The 12,456-nt window shown below is 40.1% G+C and overlaps 1 protein-coding gene across 1 annotated transcript in view; it reads right to left on the reverse strand.

Moving 5' to 3' along the window:
- ARL15 (ARF like GTPase 15) overlaps nt 1-12,456 on the reverse strand; it is a 372,934-nt gene that overhangs the window by 359,369 nt on the left and 1,109 nt on the right. The gene's annotated exons all lie outside the window — the stretch shown is intronic.

The following is a 12,456-nucleotide window of genomic DNA, read 5'->3' on the forward strand; positions in this document are numbered from 1 at the left end:
CGGTGTCCTTGTTCACTCATGGTCTCTGGCTTCAACAGTACATGGTGACCAATGTGCCTGTGTCCCTGGTCAGCCCTCGCCCTCATTCTCCACCACAGCTTCTTCAGCTCAACCCCCTACACCACCACATTTCATCACACTCAGCAAGATGACCTCACATTCCACTTCATCGGCATTTAACCATCTCCAGTTCAGTGCCATTTAAAAAGGAAGGCCGCCCCTCCAGCCCCCGCTCCTCCAGTTCCAGCCCTGGTGGCCTTCTCTCCCATAGTGAAACCTCTGGACAAGACTGCACCTTCAGCGGCGTCATTTCCTCACTTCCCACCAGGCCTCCAAGAGTGCTCTGGTCAAGGTCACCACTGATGTGAATCCAGCGGTCACCTTGCAGTCATTATTTTCCACGATCTCTGGGCCACACGTGACACAACTGGCCACTTCCTCCTTCTGGAAAGTCTCCCTTCTCAGCCTGCTCGACACAGCACTCTCCAGATACCCTCCAGGTTTTCTCCATACCTTTCAGTCCTCTTTCTCTTGGGCTCTGTTTGAGTTTCCTTTCCTTGTGCTGATCCCATGAAAATTGTGTGCCTACTATGTGCTGGCACTGACCGAGGCACTGGGCTACCTCAGGTTCTTCCCTCCCCACCCTGCACAACCCTCTCTGGGCAAGCTCAGACATGGCCATGGCTTCAGTTACCATCCAAGTAGTTAAGAATGCAAGGTCAGACATGAGCCAGACCCAGATTCAAATTCTGACTCCATCACATCTTAGGCATGGCACTCAATTTCTCTAAGCCTCAGTTTTCTCATCTCTAAAATGGTAATGGGAATAAATAATGCATGAAAAACACTTAGCACTGTGCCTCCCACATGATGATTTAATAATACAGGATATGTATGGCAAGTAACAATGCTACATATTATTTTTAATGACACATTCAAAACTCATCTTTGAGATCCCACCTACTTATGTGAAGCCTCAACTTTGTGGATTTCGCACAAGCAACACAAACTCCAAAAACAAACTCATTTTCTGTCTCTCCCCACGTGCTATTCCTTCAAGTGTCACCTACCACAGTACATGACCCAATTAGCCTCCGTGATGGCTGTGGTGGTTCTAAAACATTCCCATAAATTCTCTTTCTCACAATCGAGACATGATGTCCATCTCCTGCCCTTGGCCCCGAGCACACCTTTGTGACTGCCTCAATGCACATACTGTTGTACAAGTCATGCTGCAAGACTGCTGAGGCTGGTTAGAAAAAACAAGCAGCTTCCACCAATTTCTCTTGGTATAGTCACACTGTGAGCCTTCAATCTGAGTGTAGGCAATGCAGCTTCTTACTAACACCACTAGAAAGACCACATGAAGAGAGACAGCCTAGGAGTCCACACTTTTCCAGCCCCCAGAATTGCATGTTCCCAGCCCAGGTGCCAGACCAGCATGCCAAGAAGCTTTGAGATGACCCTAGCCACTGTCTGATTGCAACTTCATAAGGGATCCTGAGCAAGAACAGCCTAGCTGAACCCAATTTACCTCCAAATTCATGAATGAAAAAAAAGTGAAAAAAAAAAAAAACCACCTACTAAGCCACTGTTTTAAGGTAGTCTGTTACTCAATAATAGATAAACAATGCTTAAAACCAAAAACCTGAAAACTATCCCTAAGACCTCCTTTGTTTTCATCTTCTACATCCTATTACAAAATTCTGGCAATTCTCATATGTTGCTTAAATCCAGCTACTTTTCTGCATCCTTCCTGCCCTGCCTGGCTGTGAATATCCTCATTTCATTCCTGAATCAGATCAGCATCTTCCTCCAGTCTGGCTGCCCTTTCCAATCCTCCACACTGCAGCCAGAGCTGACCATGTCACACTAGGCAAACTTGAAAGGTTCCCAGAATGTGACCATAAATGGACTCTGCAGCTTAAGGGTAGTCACTGTGCCTGACTCTGCTCCAGGCACACTGAGTGATGCCTTAGAGTTCCTTGTGTGATGGGTTTACTCACCCCCAAAGTCTCTGCACAACCTGTTCCTTCTGCCTGGCCCTGGCCCTGGCCCTGGCCCTGGCCCTGCTTGTCACTGCCAACTCTGCCCAACTTCAATGCTGTGGATTAAAAATGACTCTTCTGAAAAACTCTCCTTGGCCTTCAAGTCTAGGTTAAGTTTCCCTTGCAGACATTCCATTAGGAACCTTTATTTCCCTCTAAATAGAATATGCCACTTTAAAATGTAATTGCTTATTTTTCATTTCCACAAGAGCATATGTTCTTTGAGGGCAGGCCAATGTCTTATTCACTTGTATATCCCCAGTGCCCAGGGCAGCACCAGAACTTAAAAAAGGCTTATAAAAAAATTAGAGTTGATTGAGTGAATGAATGATAAATTACATAAAGGAAACTTTATGATCACTTAAATCAAAGAATTAGAAAGAAGGAGGAAAAAGATAGCTATTCCAAGAAGGACACAAAATGCTGAAAAAAAATTTGAAATAAAAGAAACATTTGGGATTATCCCATTAATCCCATCTTTTTATAGATGAAGAAATTAAAGACAATGACATTGACTGGTTTGCCCAAACCTCACACTGAGTTGGTTACAAAGCCAGGAATACAATTAGGTCAATTGGCCCCCATAGTATCTCCTCAGCATGTCAGAATTTTCAAATGAATCACACAACTAAATAATGTAGGAACTTCAGAATATGCCCAAGTAATTTCTCCAAATTAAAAAAAAATCTGCCTTATAATCCTCTTGTACTGTTCTCGTGCCTGAACATATCAAAGTAGCTCTGAGTGACTTTAAATTTCTTTGGAGTACACATTCATCAGAATAGTTAAGTAAAAGACTGACAACGTAAAAACTACTGGTGAGGATACGGAATAACTAAAACTCTTACACAACTGGTAGAAGTTGAATTGGTAGAACGACTTTGGAAAAATCTCTGGCAATATTTAATAAACCTAAACACACACTGGCCCTTTGCACCTGAAATTCCACTTTACTCAACAGAAATGAGTGTTTATTTCCACCAAAAACATGTACAAGAATGTTTGTAGCAGCTTAAGTCCAAATATCCCCAAACCGGAAACAATCTAAGTACCCATCAACAATAGAATGGATAGATTAGTAATAGTGTATTCACACAACATTACATTGCAATAAAAAAGAAACTACTAATTCATGCAATGTGGATGGATTACACAGGTAGCTTGAGTAAAAGTAATCACACACAAACACACATATTTGTGATTCCATTTATATGAAGTTCAAAATCAGGCAAAACTAATCTATGTCAGTACTGCCTGGGAAGGAACACAATAGAGCCTTCTGGGATATTAGAAATGTTTTATATCTCCACCTGGGGGTGGCTATAAGATACAAGCACAAATGAATTTATATATGAACACCTTATGTTCAAGAAGTACAATATATACACTATCTCATTCAAACTTCAAAAAAGCCCTATGTTAAAGTTTTTTGGTAAATAAGATTTTCATTCACTAGTCATAATTGCTATCTTTAAAAATACCCGAATCAGAGCAGAAAGAAAGGAAGAAATAAAAAATTAAGTGATAGTAAAAATTAATTTCAACATTCTTTTTGGGACTAGAAATGCTAAAATGAGTAATCTGCAGAACAGACCAAAAACTCTGTTTTGTCCTAGCTCAAGGACAACTTTTTGGTGCCCAGCTCTTAAAACGTACAACGAAGATGTGCTCCTACATAATGTTTAGTTACATTATTTCACAAAAATTGTACACTGCCATTTTTGGTGAACAAAAAAATCCCTGAAGTGTCACTAAAGGGCCGGGGTGGGGGGAGGGAGGGAATCAAGGACATAAACAAGGAGAGAGAGACTCACTTTATCTACACTTGCCCCCACTTCTGTTGATATTATTTTATTGAGTCACATGGACTCTTACACCAATCAGTATAGAAATTATAACGCGATTTTTTTAATAAAGTACTTTAGTACTAATAAAAACAATCAGTAATCATCACAGAGGCTCTGATGCTACCTGAATTTTTCAAATGAGGAAACTGTGGTTTGGATTAATTTGTCTTAGACCAGGTTCCCAGTATTTGGGGTTTTAGAAATAAGTTCATTCTAAATATATACATACATTCATACATACATACAAACTTGAGAACAGATAAGAACTGTCATCTTTTTATTCTGCCAAGTAATGACATTTTGAGAGAGAGATACTATCATTCACTATCATCAGAATAGACAGTATATTCTGATATCTACAAAAAGTTAAGATATATCAACTTTTTAAGTCTGTAAATTAAATGTACGGTTACTTTGTAACACTCTCCTGATTTTTTCATTTTGCTATGGACTGACATTTGGAAAACACCTTATGCCACACAAGTAATAGGTGGAATACCTGGGAAAACACCTGGGAATCAAATATAGGACTTCAAACTTACTCTTCTCTATCACAATAATAAAAATACGTAGATTAAGATTACAGATGTGTCTGTCACCAACCCTCATAACAACTAAGGCCGTTGTGATTACACTCAATTCCTCCTGACCCTCAGTTTTCTCAGCCATAAAACAGGAATACTACTTCCTACACCTCTCAGGGGGCTGCTGAAAGGACTAAACAAATGGTGAGTGCCTATGAAGCACTTCCTGCAGAATCTAGGACAGAGTAAATTCTCAATAAGTATTCATTATCATCATTATCACCAGCTGTATTATAATATAACTTGACTTATCAGCAGCTGATTATATCCAGGCACGGTTCTAAGTTCAATACAAATATTAACTTATTTAACCAACATATCAAAGCTTTAAAATGCAAGTATCTTTTGATTCTACATAATCTACTTCTAGAACTTGATCATACAAATACTCCAAAGGAATAGAAGCACTGCATGTAATAATCTCTCTTTTACAGACTCAACATGTACACTTGCATATTAAAGGCTGTACAATAAAGAGACTTGTTTAGCTTTGTTTGACCCAGTTTCCAAACTTATTTGGCTTTGAAACCTCTTTTTGTAGTAAGACTCATTAAAGTACCATAGAACTACTGATCCCTACAATACACTATCCTAAAATAACCAAGAGTTTATATGGAATGGCCATTGCAGCATTATTTATAATATAAACAAAAATTGGAACCAAAATAAAATATTCAATGAAAAGTTGATTAGTTAAGAAAACTGGTTTATGGGTATAATGCAGAAAATTAATATTGCAGAAGAGAAACTTAAAATTTAAACATTTATAAGTGTAAAAAGTAAGTTATAAGATTTTATCTTCATTATAATGCAGGGTTGAGAAATATTAACTGGTTCTCTGTGGGTTGTTTGGATTACAGATATGTATTTTTTCCATTGTGCTTTGCTGTGCTTTCCAAATAGCTTCACTGTGCTTTTACTTGAATAATGTTACGAAAATAATCTCATTCCTTACACAGGCAAGAATATATATGTACATGTACCTGTGCTAATAAGATTACAAAATGTTGTAAACTGTAAAACAAACTGATGAATCAAAGACTGAAATGCACATAATAATGTTTCATTAAAGTTATATGGCTCATTGTCTCATACTGAAAACAAGGAAACACACAAAATCACACTTCAAAATCAACACCTATTCTCTTCTTTGGGCTTCTCACAAAATCCAAATAAGATCTCTACATATAAAACCAGAAATGATAATATCCAAACTGGAAATATAAAACAGTATCTACTAATATATACAATAACATTAATCTTAAAATTAGAGAAGTAAAACAAGTTTCAAGAAGAGTGCTACATACACAATACTATCTACTGTTTATGTATACATGTAAAGACAATCAAAATACAAAAACATACACGAGAATGATCCCCACTAGCATTGGGACAGCTGTCACCACTGAGGAGGGTGGAAGAAGAAAGCAAGGAGGAGCACAAGGCTCTCACCTTAAAGTTTCCTTCATTTTTTAAAAGAGCACCAGAATTCTTAAGTTAAGTTGGCAAAATGTTAACAACTTCAATTGGGGAAGGAGGTACACAGAAGTGTTTTCTTATTTTCTTCATGTCTCTGAATACCTGTATTTATCAAAAATAAAACATTGCAAGAACTGTATTTCATTTTAGCCCCCGACTGCATCTGTAGATTGATGGGGAACAGGTGCAGCCCTTCTGGGCCTCAATTAGTGGTCACGGGATGGCTCCCCCAGAGAGGCTGGAGAAGCAGCTATCCTGCTGAAAAGAGCCCCTGGGGATCCCTCTGAGGGAGACATGGGCACAGTTGCTAGGACAGAAATCCCCAGTCCTGAGTGAAGCAATCCAGAAGTCAGAACCATTCCCAGCAAATCTAGGTACAAAGGAACTTGATAAATGAGACTGTTCTGCAAATCCAACTCTTCAGTTGACGAGTTATTATTAAAATCTGGCATAACTTCCGAGAGACAATGGTGCAAGTCCTACCTCCTTGGTAAGACTGACTTGTCTCAGGGTGGAAAGCAGGAGGGCAGGGTAAAGGTTTGGACAGAGGATTTAGGGTGGCTCCTTTTGAGAACTTGGAAGTCCCCCTTCCCCCACCACGAGCTGAGCTACGACATGGAGCCTTTATAAAGATGGGATACGGTGAGGACCAAACTAGTTATGGGAGCATGCTTAGCTTTAATTTGGATTGATTAGGTTTAACAGTGTTAAGTGGCACAACTTTGCAAAAACGATACTACAACCTGTACTTATTTCTAATAGGCCTCTGGCTGGAATTTGGGGTTTGGTTGGGGTCAAAGGCAGCTTGTTCTTAAGTTGAATTCATTCTGATGCTTGATACACACCTCCACTCCCTTGTCCATTGGAGCCCTACTTCTAAAGGTCAGTATACCATCTACTTGGTTTGGCTGTGAGCCAAAGAGCCGGGCAGCAACGCTTATGCACAAGGGTGAAGGAGAGAGTGGATCAGTGAGCAAACTCTCTCACCTTAAGGTACAAATTCACACACTTTCCCCAACTGGAGCAGGGCTGTCACTGAGTTCCCAGGAGGGCTTCTCCCAGGTGACCAGGTCACAGCAGCCATCAAGTGGCCTCTCAATTCCAAGCCCTGTGTCTGATCCATGGCCCCTCTCACTCAGGCCCTCAACTATAATGATCACTGGGCAGGCAGTACTGAACAATGCTTACTGGAATGGACTTCAAATCCACCAAGCTAGGCTCATTCCCTAGCCCTGACACTCCACTGGTTACGTGATCTGGGTCAATGCTCTGCCTCCCAGAGCCTCAAGTTCCCTCTCTTCTAAGTCAGTTAGTCTTGCGTAAATCAGTAGTCTCTGGTTAACAGGACTGTTGGGAGGATTAAATCATGTGAAGCAAGTAAAACACTTTGCATTGTACTTGGTACACAGTTCCCTATTTACCAGGAATCAGACCAAATACTGGCGATAAAATGATCATCAAGACAGCAAAGTACCCTGCACTGATGCAGTTTATAGATTCAGATGATGAAAATATTTACAAAGTGCTTCAAATTAAGTTTCAAGATGGTAACCACAGCATTAAGCCAAGTATGAGAGCCATTCTAAGCACAGGCCCCATGGCCACATGCCCTTGAAGCCAGCCCTGCCAGAAGTAAATGTGCTCAAACCCTTTGCAGATATTCAGAAATGAGAGTCACTGAAAACTGGGCTTCTGAGACTCATTCAAATATCAGAAGCATTTGGAGAGACGCCAGGGCAGAGCCACAGCATAACTAGGGGGGCTGCAGGCTCCAAAAGAAAAGCCTGTCATTAACTCCATTTGTGAGAAGTATCAGGAGAAAATGATTTTCTTGTTAAGCAAGATGCAGTTACCAGACCCTCCCTAAAAATCCTTCCTTCCTTCTAGTCTACCTCAAAAACAAACCCTTCAGAATTAATGTCATCAGGAGACTTTGCCCAAGTGAAATCCATAAGCAAATGTCTACTTGGGACCGAGCATCTGCTGGGCTCAGCCCCACTTCTCAGGCAGCATCTGGTTAAGGAGCACAGCCAACTTCAAATAAACAAGAGTCTCAGGGACCTCTTCAGAAGACGACTGGGGCTTGTGGCTCTGAAGGTGCCCCTGAAGTGGCACTAGGGGGCGAAGTACCAGGGTTGTCTGGAAACCCACTTGTGGTCACTTGACAACATCAGATGCTAAAGCTCACCTCAGTGACCAGAGTCAGGACATCATGGGGCAGGATACTCAGGACACAACACAGTTGTCTTTCCAGCCTTCTCTTTTAACAGTCATTTAAATAGAAGAGCCAAGCCCTCAAGCACGTGGGAATGCCAGTTAGCCTGCTCCCGGCCCCGGTTTCTTTACTCTAGCAGTAGCAGAGTATTTACATGAAATACACCGTAAAAATGTCAACTGCATTCCAACAGCTTTAACACCAAGATGGAATGAAGGTGGCGAACAGGAAGGGTTCTAAGGCCACAATCTCAGCTCTATTACTTGTTAGCTGTGTGAACTGGGGGAAATTACACAACTTTTCTGAGCCTTGGTTTAATGCCTAACACGTGGAAAGCACTTACAGGATCTGGCATGCAGTAAGTGCTCAATAAATGTTAACTGATCTTACCCTCATAACTCATATGCTTAATCTCCCCCGCCCACAGCAGTGGCTTAGGAGTCCTTCAGAATGCAAGTACCAGAGGACGTGAACCATGTCTGTGTCCTCTCCTGGGACTCAATGCTCCAAGACTGGAACAACACAAAGTCGAGTACCAGAGTTACCGTCTTCATATCTAAAGTTCCTGCCTAATGGTCTGGATGCTTTTAAAACTTTTTTGCTATGAGAACTGTGTTCCCATTATTCTTATGATTTGTTAATAAAAGAATATTTACGTGAATGACTAATCTAGTTGCAGTTAAGACTAAAAAATGTTTGGCCTATGTCATCACTTTATGGTCAGTTTGATCACAGTCACAACACACAAGTTGTAATGTTCACAGTCATTCAGGGTTATTCAGGGTTAAAAACAGCACATTTTTAAGACACAGAACATCAGATGAAGTCACAAAAGTACCTCCACTCCTCTTTTCAAAAGGGCTCATTTACAACTTAGTAGCACCTAAGGGCTCTGTGTACATCACAAGTTTCTGTTCTTGACTGGCTGATGAGTTGATTTTTATCCTGCAAATGGTGATGGATTTGTGCTGATCCATCTGCCTTCTCTCACCTGATCTTCACCATTGACACACAATTTTTTATGACGGGTATAGCCTGTCATCAATAAACTAGGCCAGATTCACCAGCCTATACAAGGAAGAAACTTAGAACCCTGTCTTATTTAATTCCAAACCCAGCATACACAAGCAATGATCATTATCTGACAAGCAAGTACCCAAAACTAATGAAGCACTTTTAGTTGTCACATTTTCAAGCAACTTTGCATGTTAGTGCACAATAAAACAAAGAAGTGCATACAAGAGAAACCTACCAGAAAGCCAAGGAGCACATTGAGAAGTGCCTCCTCCCCAACATGCCTCTCTAACCTGTCCTGCCACAGGTTCCTGTAGAGCCACCTGCCTGCCGGTCCTGCAGCCAAGGGCAACCCAGCTGGGGGCTCACCCATCATGACTTTCAGGGTCATGCACAAAGCAGGGGTTCCAGAAATATTTGCTTAATGGATTAAGGAAAATATCAGAGTGTGGTTTCAGTTTTATAGGTATTAAACAACCCTCAAGAGAGTCTTGTGACTTTCTAACTTGCTGATTACACTCTATATCTTTCCATACACTGAGACTAATTTAAAAAGTAGTCCAGTATTTACCACTGAGCAATAATAGTCAACACACAGAAGGTGTAAGAATAACATCAGCCATGTAACCACAGTCCCTTAACATTCTACCTCTGAAAAGCAATGTGCGGTTTATAAACCACATCTCATGTAATCATCATTAGCATTACACAAAGCCTAATAAATTTCATTGCTGTTATTTGGATGGCAGAAGGGAGAAAAAGGTGAAATTCAGACCAACCAACATGAGTCAGGACACAAAGAACTTTTAACGAAAAGGAATCTAGAATTGACCTTGTCCAACCTTTCAGGAAAACCTGGTAGACATGTTTTTCTCTTTCATTATAACATGACTGTTTTCTTCTACCTTATTCAAAAAGCTCCACGCATTGTCTTACTAGTTCCACCTGTCAGGAGAGAGGGAGAGAGAGATGCTGGTACTGCCTGTTGGAATAGCAGCAAAATAGCTACCCACAGATCTGACAGGAGTGAACGTGGCCTTTAAAGCCCATCATGAAAATGGGAAAAAGGGATGCAGCGGGCCATGGAGATTCCCTCTTCAACTAGAAAACCGAGATTTTTATATTTAAATTGCCACCGAGGCTAAACAGATAATATCTTGAGAAACTTAAAAGTTAACAAGAAAAGATACATTTTGCATTCCCCAGAGCCAAACACCTAATCCAAACAGATTTTATCTTGTCTTAGTTTAGAAGCTGGAGAGAAAAAAATTGTCCTTTCTGTCTCATGTTCATTCAATTTAACAAATAAAGACTGGGCACCGGGTGATACATATAATTATTTAGGAGAAGCAAATTACTGCTATTTCCCTAAACTGATATCAAAAACTGTCTTAAATATTAAGGCACTATCGCTCACCTTATCTGTCACCTCTAATTGAGAGCATTTAAGAAATCCACAGCAGCCTCTATGATCAGAGAGCTTCATCGTCTGTTTTAATATCCCCAGCCTTTATTAAAAGCTGTTAAAAATAGCATCTCTGACTTTCTGTCATTTCTCTTCCTTTGCACTCCCCTCCAAATAAAAAAGGTTAAGTGATGACATCCAGTTCACAGAACAATGGACAATACAGACTCACACACAACTCCCTCTTCTAGCTTCCAACAGCAACAAGAAAAGTCAAACATTGATTAAAAAGAAGAGATGGCACACACATTATTCCCGTCAAGTGCACGGACGGGGCTCTCACTCTAGTCCACAAGCTCAGCAAAATCTGAAGAGTCCAAGTTGGAATGAAAGGAGCCTGTTTTCTCTGACAGATAAGTAAAAGAACTTGGGAATTGATTTTTAAAATAGTATCTCAGATAACAAAACTGATTTTCATTTTTTAGAAACTGGTTTTTAATAAACACCAGATAAAGATTTTGTACAAGCAAACGAAGTCCATACAAAAGGTAAGCTGAAAGGAATAACATGGAACATCATTTTCTCTGAGAGCTGATAAGCAAAAAGTCAACAGAAAGACCACCTAAGGAGGGTTTTTTCCCTTAATATTTAAGGATTTCCTGAAGTCTTTTTGCAGCAGATACTTGGCACTCTCATAAGAACTGAATTATTTCCTTTAAGAGCTTTTTTCTCACTGCCAATGATGAGCAAAATGATTTTTATGGGACTGTTTCACTGCAGTCATGAATTTTTTTAAAAAGCATAGTTAAGGTGGCAAAATAATGAGTTTTTAAAAAATAGGAACGCATAGGATATGTGGAGGAGTGGCAGGTAAAACAAAAAAGACCTGTCAAATTTGGGACCCACTGATTTTTTTACACAAAAACTGTTAGTAAATTGACAAAGTTAATCCGCTTTTAAGGAAACCCAGAGCCCCACAAACATTCATCCACCCATCCTTGGACTCTCCATCCAGAAATTAGCCTGAGTAATTAACCAGAGTCTTCAATTTTTTTTTTCCCCACTAACTGCTTTAGTGGGTTTGGCACCTCAAAGACAGCAATGTGATGCAATTTGCAGATTTATAATCCACCCAGGAAATAGAGAAAATAATAAAACGATCAGAACTATATGACTTCCTCTCAAGGAACTACTAATTAAGTATCCAAAATTACATTTCAGTAGTATAGGTAATGTAACCCTTTCCTACTCAGTAATTATCCTCAACAAACTTTGGCTTTAATTCTGGCAAACTCCAAGACAAAACCATAGTACTGTATTTTAAGACAAGCTACAAAATAATCAGTTACTTAATTCAGAAAATAATATTTAAGAAACATTTGGCAACTCTCTTTACCTACACTTTGGCACTCTGCATCTTAAAGAATGCTCCTAATCAGATAAACCCCTTAACCAGGTCCAGTAGTGGGTGGATAACGTCCATTTATCACAAAGATAGAGGAAGTTACAGACACCAGGGAATGAGCAAAACAGAACTTGAACCCAGAATTTTTGACTCCCCTCCGTTCACAAGGTCATGCATTAACTGCAGTCAGCAACCCTCCCCACGAGACCATCAAACCATGAAGGTTTAGGGGAAGCAGTTCCTTTCTATAAACTAAAATTAAGCCCAAATACAAGAGAGCATTACAAAGCCAGTCCTTGTCCAGCGTTTCCTGATCATAGAAGCAGTCACAGTCTTTCTCAGTACAGCATTAAGTGTGATTCCTAGAAGGCACTGGCAAATCCCTGCCAGGCCAATCTGCAGTCAGAAACCAAACTGCATGTGTTCAACAAGATGACAGGACGGTCAGTGTTTTAACCA

This window comes from Camelus bactrianus, chromosome 3 (assembly GCF_048773025.1).
Source record: "Camelus bactrianus isolate YW-2024 breed Bactrian camel chromosome 3, ASM4877302v1, whole genome shotgun sequence".
Classification (NCBI taxonomy): Eukaryota; Metazoa; Chordata; class Mammalia; order Artiodactyla; family Camelidae; genus Camelus; species Camelus bactrianus.